General features: G+C 40.6%; 1 protein-coding gene across 1 annotated transcript in view; it reads right to left on the bottom strand.

Annotated features, from left to right (window-relative positions):
- LOC134225098 (putative uncharacterized protein DDB_G0277255) overlaps positions 1-17,566 on the bottom strand; it is a 506,490-nt gene that overhangs the window by 411,765 nt on the left and 77,159 nt on the right. The gene's annotated exons all lie outside the window — the stretch shown is intronic.

Genomic DNA, 17,566 nt, shown 5'->3' with positions numbered 1-17,566 from the left:
CAGGTCCCAACGCACCATCTGTTCGTTGATTTCAAGGCGGCATACGACAGTATAGACCGCGTAGAGCTATGGAAAATTATGGACGAGAACAGCTTCCCTGGGAAGCTTACCAGACTGATCAAAGCAACGGTGGATGGTGTGCAAAACTGTGTGAAGATTTCGGGCGAACACTCCAGCTCGTTCGAATCGCGCCGGGGACTAAGACAAGGTGATGAACTTTCGTGCCTGTTGTTCAACATTGCGCTAGAAGGTGTCATGTAGAGAGCCGGGTGTAACAGCCGGGGTACGATTTTCAACAGATCCAGTCAATTTATTTGTTTCGCGGATGACAGACATTGTCGGCCGAACATTTGCAAAGGTGGCAGAACTGTACACCCGCCTGAAACGTGAAGCAACAAAAGTTGGACTGGTGGTGAATGCGTCAAAGACAAAGTACATGCTTGTGGGCGGAACCGAGTGCGACAGGGCCCGCCAGGGAAGCAGTGTTACGATAGACGGGGATACCTTCGAGGTGGTCGAGGAATTCGTCTACCTCGGATCCTTGCTAAAGGCTGATAACAATGTAAGTCGTGAAATACGAAGGCGCATCATCTGTGGAAGTCGGGCCTACTACGGGCTCCAGAAGAAACTGCGGTCGAAAAAGATTCGCCACCGCACCAAATGTGTCATGTACAAGACGCTTATAAGACCGGTTGTCCTCTACGGACATGAAACATGGACAATGCTCGAGGAGGACTTGCAAGCACTCGGAGTATTCGAGAGACGGGTGCTTAGGACCATTTTTGGCGGTGTGCAAGAAGACGGTGTGTGGCGGCGAAGAATGAACCATGAGCTCGCCCAACTCTACGGCGAACCCAGTATCCAGAAGGTAGCTAAAGCCACAAGGGTACGATGGGCAGGACATGTTGCAAGAATGCCGGACAGCAACCCTGCAAAGATGGTGCTCGTTTCCGATCCGGTAGGTACGCGACGGCGTGGAGCGCAGCGAGCGAGATGGGCAGACCAGGTGCAAAACGACTTGGCGAGCGTGGGGCGTATCCGAGGATGGAGAGATGCGGTCTCGAACCGTGTATTGTGGCGTCAAATTGTTGATTCAGTGTTATCTGTTTAGATGTAAACTAAATAAATGAAATGAAAAATGATGTATCTTTACAATAAAAAAATCGATTTTTTCTCGAACAAATTTTTGCCATTACAATTGAATTTATTGTAACTCTATTGCCGACATTTTACTGGCAACAGAATTTATTGTACATCTGTTGGAATAATAATATGGCACTTTAATTGGTATGATATAAAAACAATAGAATTTAATGCTCATCAATAAAATGTATTGTATTTTTATGATATTTTATTGAAACTCTATTGTATTTTTATCCGAGTTGTTCGGCAGCTGCATATATTTGGTTTTGTGGTGATTCTTTTTGTTGTTTGTCTCAATTGACTCATTGCACTATAAGTAAGTACATTATATATCCTTTGAATACTTAAAAGGTTGAACTTACAAAAAGTCGTTTGTTGCAGCTATGGGCCGCGAGAAGCACACACAGTACAAAAAATTCTTTGCATGGGAACCTGAAGTGCGCCGATTCAAATGCATCGTCGAGGGCTGCACGAGCCAAGGGTTCACCAAAGAGCATGCAGGAAACATGCACCGACATCTGGCGGCATTTCATCAGAATATAGCTGAAATGATCGGTTTGAGCATTAAACGGAAGATGAATATCGCCGACAATGATTCTACAGTTTCAAAATCAATCAAACAAATTGTTGTGATGCTCGATCCTGATAATTTTCGTAGCGGTCTTGTGAAGATGGTTTCATTAAACTCGATCTCGTTCAACTTCTTCAATTCAAATGCGTGCAAGAAAACACTTGTGCCTGTGGGCGAAGCTATTGGAATGACGATCAATTCGCGAACAGTAGGGGAAACTGGACACACATGATCCCCACTTTTGTTTAGGATATTTCTCGATTTAACATGCACAGATTTGCACGCTTCTTGATGGACTTGATAAAGAATTTAATAAGCTATTCAAAAAAGTCATTGGAAGCAATTATTTGTTCATGAGAAATACCAAAAAATCGATTTTGCCGAATGATAGAAAATTTGTCATTTTCAAAACTTTCGGGAGACTTGATCCTTATATAGGGGGAAATTGATCCCTTTATGAGCTGAACATTTTTAGGTTTTTTCAAGTCTAATAAAAGGTTGAATTGGTCTAGCCTCAAATCCTAATAATTCTTCATAGTTTGCCGTAATATCAGTCGTGCAAAAATTAAATATTGTTGGTATTAAGCAAGGCAAGTATTTTAGTTCTCGAATACAGTAATAGTGACAGATTGAATGTCTGCTATAGCAACAAAATTGGTCATTTTCTCCACTAACTCCACTTTTCTTTCTAACCATTCACTACACTAAAAGACAGTGGTCATATCACGACAACCATGATGTTTCCAAGAGGATCTCTCTTTGTTATTGATACAGTTATGATACCAAAATGGATCGACACATAAATGTATCTTTGTAATTTTAGAATCTAATTGTTCTATTAAATCTATGAAAATTGGCCACACTGCAAATGCCATGGCCATCCCTGAGTACCTGTTTTGGGACCAATAAAAAAAAAAAGACTGCGATACCGCCATCGGGAGTGACAATGGGTCTGGGGTGAGAATGGGTCATCCAGGGTTGCCACATTTAAATCTGTATTTCTTCTTCAGAAAATCTTCATATCTGTATCTCAAGTCAAAAAATCTGTATTAAAAATCTGTATGCATCTAAACCCAATCAAAATGAGTTTTGATCAAACTTTGTTTTGAAAAATATGTTAATTTGATAATTTGTGAATGAAATCGGTCGAGAGTCCGTCTTTAATTATTGTAGTCACTTTAGTGGACCAACTGCTCAGTCACACTAAACCTACTGAGCAGAACTACTGTTTCTGGATATGTGGATAAAGGCTTGATCTGATTCTCTTTTATTAATGCTTGAGCTTTTTCTGAGATCACTTTATTCAATGGCCCGGGAGTGGGTGGGACAAGTAGGACATGTCCTACCCATGAAAATACCTGGGTAGGACAGTTGAAGCATTGTCCTACCCATGATTATGGCACTATGGTAAGAAAATACCAAATTTAATCAGATGTTTGATAGTTTATCAGAGGCTAAACTAACAATCATGGAAGTTTCGGGGATTGTAAAGGAGAACTCTTTTGCGAAAAGCACCTCAGAATCTGTGAGGAATTCTTTCTATTCCAAAAAGTTTCAATTATGTTTTGAGATTTTCGAAGAAGTTTTGAAGTTTCTAATAGTGCTGCTCTTCCATAAAATTGTTGATTTTTTCCTTTAAGTACGTTTTTATTTCTGCTAGTTCAGGGAGGCTCAGATAATTTCTGAAATTTTATAATAGTTGACAGAGCGACAGGTGAATTAAACAAAAGTTGAATATCTAAACGAGAATATAGCCAAATAGCTTAGCTCAGACTGACTATATACTTGTCAATAGTATCTTCTCCATGACTTATCAGAACGCTACGATCCAAGTGAATATAGGTTGAGATTTACCACCTGGATATACACGTTTCAGAGCGCTCAAATATAAATCAATAATGGAGTCAGTTCGGAAAGGAGAGAAATGTTAATGTGTAGTTTTTTATGCGTATAGCGACCGATAATACGTCTGCTACAGAAATATAGATCAAGGATTCACTTAAAAAAGTGATGTAGTCTATGCCACATTATGTGATGTATTCTCCAGCAGACCTCCTGTCTATAAGGTAAAAGCGGTAGTCACTAGACTGCCGAGCTCATCTCCGGAAGTTGAACTAAACAAAAGATATGCAAATATGAACTAGTTTATAATGATTGTAGCACATTCGGATGTGTGACAGCAAGTCTTTGAGGAAATTTGGAATATAATTATTTTTAAGATTTCTAAAAACCCGTAAATAGTACTAAACACTCTGAAAAATTCTTGGACGATCATAAGCTTTACTGGTAGACCATAGCGATGTTTTTGGAGATTGCTAAAGGTTCGAATTCCTAGACGCTACTGATAATTGACTTTTCCCGTCAAAAGTTGCATCTCGTTTCATTGTCTCGATCGTTTCTTTGGCTTATTTAAGGTTAACTTTTCTAAGGAACCCATATTTTTTTGAGCCTCTAACAATTTCAAAAATCGAAAACAAAAACCGAAAAAGTGTTTTTCTGTTTTTTATTTTAAAATACTTAGAGGCGTCAAAAAATAAGGGTTCTTTGGAGAAGTTGACCTTAAATAAAATAAACAATCGATTGAGCGAATAAAAAATGAAATCCTATATATCCTACAATAACCACTTCTGAAAATTCATAAAGAAGAAGACATGCTTCTAGGAAATGAATTACGAACTCTGGAAGTGTAATGATTGTCTTAATAGTCATAGCGAGTTTTATAACTTATCCGAGGATGTCCGAAAAAATCTTTTGAAATCTGAGAGGACCTCCGGAAAGTCCTTGAAATTCAGCTTTTGGCCTACCCACGTCTCGGAACTTGACCGCGCCTCAGACTTTATTCAAACATAATCTAACTGTTAACTAAAAAGTAAAACCTGCTAGAGCCAATATTTTCCGTCGTTTCAAATAAGCTTTTGCTATATATGATAATGGTCTGTAATAAGGTCAGTTAGGCAAAGAATTTAATTTTATAAGCCTCAAATCTTATTGAAAACAGGTATTTACTAATAGCAAATTATTTAAATAATTTTTATTATAATTTTTAGTACTATACTGTACTTCAAGAAATCTGTAAAATCTGTAATTTTGTTAAAAATCTGTATATCTGTATATACAGATTCTTGGTCACCGCTCTACCTCGAAAATCTGTAAAATACAGAATAATCTGTATATGTGGCAACCCTGGGTCATCGTTCTCACCGGCAGTCTAGAGGTAGTAGAGCAAAATTGTTCAAAAAGGTCTCTTATATTTAGGTCTTCTTGCCCTCAGATGCATTCAATCTATTCTACAAGCATTCTAAGTAGCTGAAACAGTGACCCATTCTCACCCCTATTTGACCCATTGCTTCCCCCTCGAGATCGCCAAAATACTACCAATACCACAACCGTGATCATACCAAGATGATGACTTCATACATCAATATGGTACTATCACGCATCATCATTTTTGTAGTGCGTGTTATTATTTCACAAATGCGATTTCTCTTAAACGACTGACCAAAAGAGGTTGAATGAGCCTATTATTAAAAATTCTATTTACAAATAAATGGTGGTTGTAAGCAAACTTCTCCTAGTTCAAACGGAAAAAAATAATACCAGATCGAACAATATTGATTTTAAGCCCTGTGATTTGTTGAGTATTTTCAAAGCTTAATTTACACTCTTTTTCATTGAAAATAATGTTCAAATGCATTTAATAAAACTAATCAAAACTAAGTATGTTCAACTACACTTTGTTCTGGTTCATGAAATAAGGCTATTGAGAAATTCAAATTGCGCGTGTATAGTCTGATTGACAAAATTAAAGAGAAATAAAATTTATACTTTTTAACTAGAAAAGAATTTTAACAGATCAATTAGTCACAGACAATACAATAATATACGACGGTATATAACAAACGCCTTAATATATGCAATATCGGGATCAAGTGTGTCCAAACTGTGGGGGATCAAGTGTGTCCATGTTGAGTATTTATCTTGTTTTGTTTTTTGTATTCAATGGAAAATAAGCAATAGTTAATTAAATGCATTCATTCATTTCTACAATAATAACACTTTGTCCAGTAAAAATTTGGTATTTTTTGGTTGGACATATTCAAAGTTATTAAACTTTTCTCCTTTGAAGAAAAAAAGGATTGAGAATGCTTAAATAATAAAACCTCTCTAAAACCCATGTACATAAAGTAACAAATATCAAATGTTACTCAGATTCAATAAACTATCTAACGGATTCGTTTGCACATATCACTGGTATAAAAATGTGATTAGTTTTCGAGAAAACAGGGGGGGATCTTGTGTCCCCGGGGATCATGTGTGTCCAGTTTCCCCTATCTGAAGAAGCGCATAATATGGCTAATGTGGTTAGACATATCATTTCGGAAAAGCTTGAAAACAAACGAATTTGAAGAATCATATCCTTGATGTTCTGAAGAAGTACAAACTTGATATCGCCAATATCTATGCCTGCACTGTTGACAACGGCAAGTATATGATAGGATGCGTTCGTAAGTTAGGAGCCGAGCAAGCAGTTGCATTACTTGGTGAGGACATTATTGAGGATAAAAGATAAAATGAATTGAAAAAATTAAAATTAAAAAATAAAATGAATGATGAAATCCAGTGGGTAAATGATGATCCAGCAAATGATGAAGAGGAAAATGGCTAGGAAGATATAAACGAAAATCCAGAAGATATTGAGATGGGCCAACTTAATTTGCAAGACATCTTTGTGTCGGATGAGCCTAAATGTCTGGATGTTGTAAGGTGTGCGGCTCACACAATCCAACTAGCAGTAAATGCGAGCATCGATCAGGAACTCTCGGAGCATATAGCATCAATTCGAGCTGAATTGAAAGCATTGAAAACCATTCAGTGCCGGGTACTGTTCACGATGGCGAAGGTTCCCCTTCCTAAGATGAGTGTGGTTACACGATGGGGATCACTCTATGAGATGTGAAAAACAATGAAGGATTTTATAAAACAGTCGGAACAGACCATGAAATCGTAAAAATCAATGCACAAGAATGGAAAGCAATTGCAAATTACTTAGAAGCCTACGATCCAGTGCACAAATTGACAAAAGAACTGCAAACTAAAAATGTTATCATTGGAGATTTGTTACGCTGTATGAAAATTTGCCAACTACGACTATCGAAGATTGTTGACAACCCTTATGTGGAGCGTTTACAGAATGAGTTGAAGAAAAGATTCGAGCAAATATTTTGCAGCTTTATTTTTTGATCCTAGGTGGAATTTTTTCGAATCACCATTTCTATCAAAGGAAAATAAAGGTAAAGCAATTGTAAGTTTGAAAAATATGAAAAAATGATAATGTTTAAAATAATTGAATTTATCATGATTTTACTAGGATCATATCCTCAAAATGTCGAGATTACTGCAACATCTCCAGACGACAAACGTGGCTGCTGAAGATTCAGAAAAATTGGACAAAACTGAAGCTGGCGATGACGAGCTTGAGCTTAGCTTGAACGTCGAGTAAGAGTAATGCAGAGTAAATTTGAATACAGAAGCGACAAGTGAAATTGATTTAAAAATGAAATTTTTAAAGTTTGGCGAATGCGAAAACTCGACTTGATTCGAAAGCGGATGTTTTGAAATACTGGGAATCCCGTAAATACGATGATCAAGAATTATATGCTCCAGCTATTGCAGCATTATCAGTGCCGTGTACACAGGTGTCCGTAGAAAGATGTTTTTCCGCAGTTAAGCTTCTGCTAGAGGACCATAGATTACGGCTTGGTCAAGAGATTCGATGAGAAGAGATCGATGATTTGATGTTGATAAGATTGAATATAAATTTATTACATGAAGCTGTGAGAAGAAAATCGATATCTCAATAATATGAACATAATATGATTAATTTTTAAATTAAGTTTTTATGTAATGGCTTTGAAGTATAAAATATCTGTTTTATGAAATAAATATGGATTATGAAATTATGTTTTGTTGATGTATTTTCGTTTACATAATCACTATACTAACACCGCTACTACAGTTGTTGTTTTGCTCTCGTCACGCGCGGACGTCTAACTGGCATAGTAGGTACCTACCCGGCAGCTTTGTTTCTTGCTTTGGTTTTTTCGTTTGCGTACGTACGTTTCCCTCTACTGCGGGCGATTATTAAGTGCGAAATGATCGTCAATACAGTGCAATTTCGTTTCCCGCCTACCGCTCCCCGACCAACATGGGTTGAAATTGCCGGATTTGTGCGACAGTTGGGTACAGATGTATCCCTAATGGAAACGGTTCATAAAACAGCCATGGATCGTTCGCTGTTTGTAAAGTTTGTATCGATAGATGCAATGAAGGATGCGCTGAGGAACAACACGGAACCGCGTAAATTCCATTACATCAGCGGGATTACAGTGGAAGTGAACATGACGATTGCTGGTAGCAATGTCCGATACATCCGAATATTCGACTTGCCACCCGAATTGCCGGACTCAGTTCTGAAGCAGCGTCCCATGGAGTACGGGGAAGTGGATCGCGTGGTCCGGGAAAAATTCCCACCAAATTTAGGATGTACACCGGTGTGAGAGGTGCATATATTGACGTGAAAAAGGAAATCCCACCATGGCTGGAGGTTTCAAACTGGAAAGGAATGGTGTTTTATCAGGATTTGCGAAACAAATGCTTTATTTGTCGCTCGGAAGGTCACCGGAAAAATTCGTGTCCGCAACAGAAAAAAGTTACCCAGCAAAAAACGAAGAAACTGTACGAAAGGGAGAGGAACAAGCAAAATGGTCATCGACAATCATACTCCAGTGTCGTCATCGGATTCGAAGCAGCAGTAAGCGGGGAAACATCGGCGAAAGCAACGGAGACAAACGTAATTGAAGTGCCAGAGGAGGAAATTGTTGAGCTCGACTCCGAGCCAACAGAACAAGCAGAAACAGAATTTGAAATACCCAATTCTATGGTAGAACGTGAGAAGCTAGCGGAAAAAAAGAGCTTCAAAAATAGTACGGATCGTGTTTGGTTTGTTAAGAAGGGAATAATGGGCTACACGGACAATCTAAGAAAACTTACTTTTTCAGAATAATTTAATGTAAAATTTTCTAATGCTTTCGGCTCCGTAGAGTTTTTCAAGAAAACAATTGAGCCAAACAAATAAACGAATTGTATGTATGTATGTATGTAGTAAGCCACCATCCTGGCTAGAGTCTTGCTCTGCATGCGGTTCCACTTGATAGTAAGGTCAAATTTCAATATCATTTTGAATTCAATTGAGCCAAACAAATAAACGAATTGGTTAAAAAAAAAATATATACTAACACCGCTAATCCTCAAGTAAAAGTAGTCAAAACTTTGAAAATGGACTCACTTTTACACTAGCTTAGCGGCTAGAATTCTAATGTTCAACAATACATATTTTTGAGCGCAAAAATTCCTAAATTGAACTTGATCAAATTCAAGGTAAACAAACTCTTGTTACGTAACACAGGAATATGATGGTATACTATTATTCAACATTTGGCATCAGTGACTATAAGTTCCACTACTTTCGGCTTTTATCAACCCAAATGCGTGGAATATTTTCAATAACACCGAAGCAGAGTGTTTTTCTATTATTTCTAATATATACACTCTCACCCACCATTTTTACTTGCAAACGGATTTGAACGATTATTTTTTAAAATTTTTTACTTTGGTTAAGTTAAGAACGTTAAGTTAGTTTGGGGGCAGCAGGGACTATGTCCAAGGGCTTGACGATTCCTCCCCAGGCCATCTGCGAGTTGTGGCGCCTTCCTAGGATGTGGTGGGGTTTGACAGTGGGCCCTGTTAAACCTCTATAAAAAGCTGCATGAATCCGCAAGTAGGCTCCGCCAAAACGACCGTGTGCCGCTCAAAGCGCACAAGCCCAAGTCCTGGGGTTAGGTGGGACGCTAAACAGCCCTGACACGACGGCCCTCCAACGAGACAGGCGGTTTGCGCAGGCAGATAATACGACTCGATACAATCGGCAACGACCTAGGCGACGAATAAAGGATCACGATTGGAAGCTTGGAACATGGAACTGCAAGTCGCTAGGCTTCGCAGGTTGCCACAGGATAATCTACGATGAATTACATCCCCGCAACTTTGATGTCGTAGCGCTGCAGGAAATCTGCTGGACAGGACAGAAAATGTGGAAAAGCGGGCATCGAGTGGCTACCTTCTACCAAAGCTGTGGCACCACCAACGAGCTGGGAACCGGCTTCATAGTGCTGGGATAGGAAACGATGGATGCCCACTGCGGGACGTCATCGGTGGTATGAACGCTCAGGTAGGAAGGGAGGAAATGTATAGACCGGTCATCGGACCGGATAGTCTGCATACCGTATCGAACGACAACGGCCAACGATGCATAAACTTCGCAGCCTCCCGCGGAATGGTAGTCCGAAGCACTTTCTTCCCCCGCAAAAATATCCACAAGGCCACATGGAAATCACCTAATCAAGTAACGGAAAACCAAATCGACCACGTTCTAATCGACGGTAAATTCTTCTCCGACATCACGAACGTACGCACTTACCGCAGTGCGAATATTGGATCCGACCACTACCTCGTTGCAGTATGCCTGCGCTCAAAACTCTCGACGGTGATCAACACGCGTCGGAGTCGTCCGCCGCGGCTAAACATTGGGCGGCTACAAGACGGTAGGCTAGCCCAAGACTACGCGCAGCAGCTGGAAGTGGCACTCCCAACGGAAGAGCAGCTAGGCGCAGCATCTCTTGAAGCTGGAGAGATATTCGATCCGCTATTGGAAGCACCGCAACCGCTGTACTAGGCACGGTGGCTCCGGATCAGAAAAACGACTGGTATGACGGCGAATGTGAGCAGTTAGTTGAGGAGAAGAATGCAGCATGGGCGAGATTGCTGCAACACCGCACGAGGGCGAACGAGGCACGATACAAACGGGCGCGGAACAGAGAAAACTCGATTTTCCGGAGGAAAAAGCGCCAGCAGGAAGATCGAGACCGTGAAGAGACGGAGGAACTGTACCGCGCTAATAACGCACGAAAGTTCTATGAGAAGTTGAACCGTTCACGTAAGGGCCACGTGCCACAGCCCGATATGTGTAAGGACATAAACGGGAACCTTCTTACGAACGAGCGTGAGGTGATCCAAAGGTGGCGGCAGCACTACGAAGAGCACCTGAATGGCGATATGGCAGACAACGGTGGCGGTATGGTAATGAACCTAGGAGCACGCGCGCAGGACATGCGACTTCCGGCTCCGAATCTCCAGGAAATCCAGGAGGAGATCGGCCGGCTGAAAAACAACAAAGCCCCTGGAGTTGACCAACTACCAGGAGAGCTATTTAAACACGGTGGTGAGGCACTGGCTAAAGCGCTGCACTGGGTGATTACCAAGGTTTGGGAGAATGAGGTTCTGCCGCAGGAGTGGATGGAAGGTGTCGTGTGTCCCATCTACAAAAAGGGCGACCAGCTGGATTGTAGCAACCACCGCGCAATCACATTGCTGAACGCCGCCGACTAACACCAATTGCAAGAGAGTTCGTGGGGCAGTACCAGGCGGGATTTATGGGTGAACGCTCTACCACAGACCAGGTGTTCCCCATACGTCAGGTATTGCAGAAATGCCGCGAATACAACGTGCCCACATATCATCTATTTATCGACTTCAAAGCCGCATATGATACAATCGATCGGGAACAGCTATGGCAGCTAATGCACGAACACGGATTTCCGGATAAACTGATACGGTTGATTAAGGCTACTATGGATCGGGTGATGTGCGTAGTTCGAGTTTCAGGGGCATTCTCGAGTCCCTTCGAAACGCGTAGAGGGTTACGGCAAGGTGATGATCTCTTGTGTCTGCTATTCAACATCGCTTTGGAGGGAGTAATACGAAGGGCAGGGATTGACACGAGTGGTACGATTTTCACGAAGTCCGTCCAGTTATTTGGTTTCGCCGACGACATTGATATCATGGCACGTAACTTTGAGAGGATGGAGGAAGCCTACATCAGACTGAAAAGCGAAGCTAAACGGATTGGACTAGTCATCAACACGTCGAAGACGAAGTACATGATAGGAAGAGGCTCAAGAGAGGTCAATGTAAGCCACCCACCACGAGTTTCTATCGGTGGTGACGAAATCGAGGTGGTTGAAGAATTCGTGTACTTGGGCTCACTGGTGACCGCCGATGACGATACCAGCAGAGAAATTCGGAGGCGCATAGTGGCTGGAAATCGTACGTACTTTGGACTCCGTAAGACGCTCCGATCGAATAGAGTTCGCCGCCGTATCAAACTGACTATCTACAAAACGCTCATTGGACCGGTTGTCCTCTACGGACACGAGACCTGGACGATGCTCGTTGAGGACAAACGCGCACTTGGAGTTTTCGAAAGGAAAGTGCTGCGTACCATCTACGGTGGGGTGCAGATGGCGGACGGTACGTGGAGGAGGCGAATGAACCACGAGTTACATGAGCTGCTGGGAGAACCATCCATCGTTCACACCGCGAAAATCGGACGACTGCCGTGGGCCGGGCACGTATACCCAATCAACACAAGATCGTATATTATGTTACATAAGATGATAAATTGGAGGCCATATAGGTACTTCGCCATACAATATGTACGTATATCGCCTCCACTTTAGCATCTCATGTTGCATCATATACGATTTTGTGTTGACTGGGTAGCTAGAATGTCGGACAGTAACCCGGTGAAAATGGTTCTCGACAACGATCCGACGGGCACAAGAAGGCGAGCTGCGCAACGGACAAGGTGGATCGATCAGGTGGAAAATGACTTGCGGACCCTCCGTAGACTGCGTGGTTGGAGACGTGTAGCCATGGACCGAGCCGAATGGAGAAGACTCTTATATACCGCACAGGCCACTTCGGCCTTAGTCTGAATAAATAAAATAATAATAATCAAGGTGTAGATATATGGATTCGGATTTATACAGCTTTTTATTGAAATTTAATTAAACCTGGTAACCTTATCACATGCAAGGCAAGCACCGCAGCGTGCGAAAAAGTAGGTTTCGCTTTAATAAGGTGTTGCTGCATGCATGATTTCATTTAGCCTTCCATGCCAACAACGTGTCTGTAATTACTGTGAAATCAGTACTCTACAGTTCTCAATATAGTGTATGTTACGGCATTGACCGAATTGAGACGACAGACTGTCTCCGATGTTCAGAAAATTTAACCTTTCAGTATGTAAATGAAGCGTAATTATCGTCAATGCATTAAATGGATGTCATTTGTTCCTTTGGATTGCATCCAGCGAGAACTTTAGTTTCAAATGTGTCTTATGAAATGGAAAAAGCAAGAAAAGAACAGGAAAACCAAGGATTGGTTTGTTAATGCGCATGTTCAAACACATTTAATACAGATGCTAATAAGTACATAGTTTCTGTTTTCGCATGTTCAAAAACCAAAAGAGAATGTAGAAAATTTATCTACTTAATCAAATAATGTCTGTAAGATATAATTACATACGATTGCTAAGACAAATATTTGATATTTAGTAAACGGAGTTCTACGGACCTCCGTAATAATGCAGCAAGTCTTGTGTGATAATCGGGCTTTGAAGCCAGATTACTTTCTGTAACAGCGTACATTCTCCTTTAAGCCGAAGATCTCAATCATGCTGACGTATCGCCCGCAGATTTTTTTTCTCGCTCGAAAGCATCGCATCTGAAAATCTTCGAACCATCGGATCTTATAAACGAAAGCCATATCCATATCCTAATCCGAACTGACGAGTCTATATTTATTCATACCGTTATAGTTACACAAACATAATCTTCTCTCCCGTAACCAACAAGGGCCACCGAATTTTTCCCACGTCAGACATGAGTCTATGTATTCACATTTATCTTAGGATACCATTGGACCGTGTAAAACACGCCACACGCACGGAGTTACCTTCAACAAAGCACGACGATCGCCGATGGTTTCCGTTGGCCGATTTGTATATGCTTTATAATATGAAAACAGTATTCCAAAAAATGTCTTTTAAAACATTGCGCAGCATATTTTGGACCATTTTTATGTGAAAACTACTGAAACTATTAAAGCGGAACACATCAAAACCCACAATACTGTGCTGTCACAGAGAAGCGCGACCATGCGTCTCCATGATGATAGACACATGATTAAAAGTAATTTTTCTCTTTTACAGTTCGTGGCCAAATAATGTAAGTGGAATAAGTGAGTGTATTTTTATAATCCTTCTGTGTGTATTCTGTGTCATTAGAATTTTTTCACAGATGATAATCTTCTTTTAAATGTTTTTTACAGCTAGCTGCCATGTCTATCATCGCCCATGTAGGTGGTGTGGTGCGTTTGGAAAGTCATTCGCCGGTGAAAGGTAAAACTCGGAACAAATTTATGTAGATTGCTTTAAAGGTTAGGGACACTGCTGGCTGGTTAACAACCCACGGACCGGCATGGACCGGCACATTTTTTTCTCTCTCTTCCGCTTCATCTATTTCCAAACCAAGGGTGATCGATTGACAATGACACGAAGAAGCCAGCGAGACAGACAAGACAATATACTCCTCTCGTGAAAGGGCAGACATATAATGCAAAGAACGCAGTGCTTCAGAGCGATATTCTTGGCGCGGTCCCGCGAGGCCGTCTTTTGTGGTTGAAAGGATCGTGTCACGGAAATTGAAGTGGGCATAAGTGGAAGTACTATGCAAATTACAACAGCGGCAACCACCATCACCACCTCCACGGCAGACACACGTCTGGCAGAAGTTGACAAACTCTCGGAAGGTCGCAACGATGAAACGAGAATTGCGCTCACTTCCAGGGCAGGAAAATGAGTTTTTCCTGAAAAACGAATCAAATAAACGCAGAAGCCAATTTCCAGGATTTTTTCCCATCCTTGGTTGGTTTAGGTAAGGGGACCTGTTATTGATTTATGGGCAATGCGATACAGCAGCAGCCTGAGCTTGATCATAAAATCGTTGGCCCTAGGGGTAATGCGTTGATAAAATCACGAATTTTTAAGGAATGAATATCATTTTATTTGCTTTCTCGCAAATAATGAACAAACCAATTAATACGAGTCTTTAATAGATCGGTTCACTTAGAAAGCGGATTAATTATAACAACAAAATTCTTGATTGTGCTGAGAAGTCCTTATTTTAATTGAAAGTAGCATACCATGAACAGTGCCAGAGTCAGGTAAAAAGCACCATTTACATCTATGGTCTAGCCAACTGCTGTTAGCACACGTCAATTTAACCAATTGATCAAAGCATGTTCAAACTACGTTAACTCTAGGAGTGAGAAATACGAGACCGTCAATGTGGTTGTTCCGACGAGCCACAGTGCCAGCGGGGCACGATTCCCGCTAGAAATAAAACACCGACAATAAAGAGCTTTTTTGAAGACACAAAGCTTCTTCTGATTGTTTTGAATATTTCGCCCATAACGATGGTACGGCGGGAAATCTCGGATGATTTACATTTCTTTTTTACCGTACGCCAAAGTGTAAAGAGAGGCTGAATGTTCACTTCAAATATAAAACACCAATCTGTTTAGCATGTTATTAACTTGTTGAGATCGGTCAAGGTGTTTGAAAATGAACGGCCTTAGCAAAACCATATTCGATACTGCAACCCAGGAGGGAAGTCGATTTTCCTCAAGAAAAGTTTCTGGCGACCGTTGCAAACACCGTAGCTGACGCCGTCAGAAACGGCGAACTCACAGAACCGAATTGGAATGGAATGGAATTTTAGAACCGGCTTTAATGCGAAATAAATGTACAATAATAACAATAAATCAGGGTTTTCCTGATGGTTAGTGAAGATTTAAGGCATTTTAAAGGAATTGGAGGCAACACACACTCCAGGAGGCAGCTTCAGCGAAACGGACTAGCGATCAACACGTTCGTGACGAAGAACACGATAGGAATAGGCACCAATCGGGCGATTATTAAATTTCTCCGAAAGAAATCAATCAACCAAGAGCTAAAACCATCTGCTATAGAAACCAACAGAGTTCATCACAAGAAACTATTTTTAAAATCACTCAATCTTATTAAATCCACTCAAAATCGTCAGTATGGTACCATAAACTTAAATCCAATTAAAATATATTTTTGGCACCATCCACGCTAGGTGAATTAATCTGAGTTTTTATTTGTCGTAACCAATCATCCAAGTCCCCCTCCGTGGAACAATAAAGAAAATGATGGAAACCGCTCACCTACGGCAGTTATCGAAAGCGCAGCCCTGGGAAGTGGAAAACCTCGCCGCTATAATAATAGTCGATATGGTTTGGTTTTGATACTGGAGGCATTGGCTAGAAACAAGGAAAAAAGAAAAACAGACGCGTGACATGCCTATGGAATGGAGTGAGACGTTGCGTAAGCCTAGCTGAACGTGATTTGATTGTTATCGTTCAAAATGGGCTTCTCTCGGTCCTTAATGGACAGTTACTGATAATCTCTTCTTGTCGGTTTCGTTGAGACAATGCGCCTTGCGGGTTTATTTTTTATTTTTCGCACGACACTTCGTCGTATAAATAGAATTCTGGGATTTTTCTATCTGTCATGCAAGATTGTATTCCGGAGAACGGATCATCAGCAGAACTTAAAATAAAATCCTTGATTAATTCAAGTAAATTTAGTTATTCTATTGTGGAAAAGGTTAATAAGATAGGTCAAATATTCCTATCTAGGTAGATAGGTCCCATTATGCTGAATAAATACTGACATTTTCGACACTCATTTTATACATTACCACATTTTCTGGACATATTTTTTTATGAGGAAAAACAGTGTTTTCAATATCGGAACGCTTCGGCCGATAGGGCGAATTTTCATTAGCGAAAAATAGTTCAAATGCTCCATAGAATGAATCTAATAGCGAAGCATCACATAATTCAAAATACCGTATGTACAGACATCACCTCAAATCGTTTTTATCGTTAAGGACAAACCTCCCGGAATCCAAAACTGAACCGGCTCGCAAAGGCACCCTGTTCAAAATGGAAGCCACGCACAACTGTCATTTTTATTATTCCACGCATGCCACGACCCAGCAAAGCTGGAATAATAAAAATGACAATTGTGCGTGGCTTCCTTTTTGAATGGAGTGCTCTTGAAAACGTGAGTGCATATTAGACTGGCCCAGGAAACAAAAGGTTGTCGCATTATACGGGTACACACAACAAAGGCAGCTGATATGTTGAAGATCAATTCCACATTTAATTATACGATAATTAAATGAACTTTTCTATAGTTTTCGGCCGATTTATTAGGGGTTAGGTTGTGCACTTTGGAATTCATTGATTGTCATGAAAAACATACGCATGCCATCAACGATGCCTGCGATGTGTTGTTTCGCGCGCGCTCAAACATATGCAAAGGAACGCGCGCCACAGCACATATCTAAGCCACCTTTGATAACATGCGCACGTTTTTTATGACAATCAATGAATTCCAAAGAGCACAGCCCAACTCCTAGTAAATCATCTGATATAAAAAGTCATTTAATCATCGTATAATGTTCTGTGGAATTCTTCAACATATCAGCTGCCTTTGTTGCAATTCTGAGATCAATCGGCAGCACGCGCAACATCTTTCAAATAGGTGTTTGTTCCTAATAAATTGCATTGAAGACACTGGCAATACATCGAGTCACATTAAAACCACTTCCTAGTTTCTGAAAAAACACAAAGTTTCATTTCCGTTTAAGTGGCGTCGCAATATTCTACCCATCTGATTTCTTGGGTGATTTAAAATTCGATGTGTTTCATATCAGAAACAAAACAGATAAGTTGCAGAATTAATAACTCTTTGGTTTATTACTGTTACGACAATGTTTCTGATATGTTGCAAAACATTTT

Source organism: Armigeres subalbatus, chromosome 1 (genome assembly GCF_024139115.2).
Source record: "Armigeres subalbatus isolate Guangzhou_Male chromosome 1, GZ_Asu_2, whole genome shotgun sequence".
Taxonomy (NCBI): Eukaryota; Metazoa; Arthropoda; class Insecta; order Diptera; family Culicidae; genus Armigeres; species Armigeres subalbatus.
Note: the sequence above shows the minus strand (reverse complement) of the source record. Positions and strands in the feature narration are given on the sequence as shown.